This window comes from Penaeus monodon, chromosome 33 (assembly GCF_015228065.2).
Source record: "Penaeus monodon isolate SGIC_2016 chromosome 33, NSTDA_Pmon_1, whole genome shotgun sequence".
NCBI lineage: Eukaryota > Metazoa > Arthropoda > Malacostraca > Decapoda > Penaeidae > Penaeus > Penaeus monodon.
In genome coordinates, this window is record NC_051418.1 from 15947536 (window position 1) to 15948522 (window position 987).

At 35.5% G+C, this 987-nt stretch overlaps 1 pseudogene; it reads right to left on the minus strand.

Annotated features, from left to right (window-relative positions):
* Positions 1 to 987, minus strand: part of LOC119594275 — a 32574-nt pseudogene that overhangs the window by 3294 nt on the left and 28293 nt on the right.

The following is a 987-nucleotide window of genomic DNA, read 5'->3' on the forward strand; positions in this document are numbered from 1 at the left end:
AAAAAAAAAAGAGAGTATTGTTTCCCTTTGGTAATCATTGAAAATATTGTCCAGGGGAACTTTTCCCAAAATTTTCCTTTTGAAAGCATCCATTAAAAAGGAATTTCTGATCTTCTCTATATCCTAAACTGTTATCTTCTTTTTTTCAGGGTAGAATGTTCTTGCAGATTCTTCCTTCCTTTGTTGAGTTTCATGCTGCCATACTTGTCAAAGTTTTTTCTGACACTTTAGTTTTTAATCAATGAGTTCTTCCTGCATGCAAGACCACAGTTTTCTCAAAGATGTTTTTCTAAATTTTCTCATAGCTTTATTTAAACTGCTTCCAGAAATATCTATCGTACTATTGTTTATGTCTGACAATGATGCAGTGTCTGGTGATACTAAGGAATGTAAAGCTAAGTTGGGTGTGACAGTTTAAAATGGAATAAGGTAATTGGTAGTCTTAGGTTGAACTACCTCAATACCAGATTTCTGAATCACTACTGTCTTCTATAGTCTCTTCAAGAATCATTGCATTTATTAAAGATGTTATCATCAGTTACATCATTGCTTGATGAAAATGATATTCTTCAAGTGTGTATCTACTTCCGAGCTACTAAACTGTGCACTGAAATGTTGGTAATAATACCCAAATTCCGTTGATACAAATGGAACGCTGTCCCCCATCTCTACAAGTATCAACATCTGACTGGCCTTTGTTGAGCTTTCTGTCTCACACCTGTACAATACAGGATTAATAAATTTTAAGGGGGAAACAAATTCAGTGTATTTCAGCAGAAACCTTTTCGAGCAAGAGGGGAAGAATTTGGGGAACCATGCAAAAGTGTCATAGGAGAAGAATCAGCACTTTCCTTTTCTTTGAAGAGCAGCCTCCATGATCTTCCCCCAGATGGATGAGCTTTCTTATAAGGGGGCATTTTCTTCATAGTCAGATTGTTATTCGACATTCTTTCTTATCGTACATCAGAACACCTGAAAGAATATAAA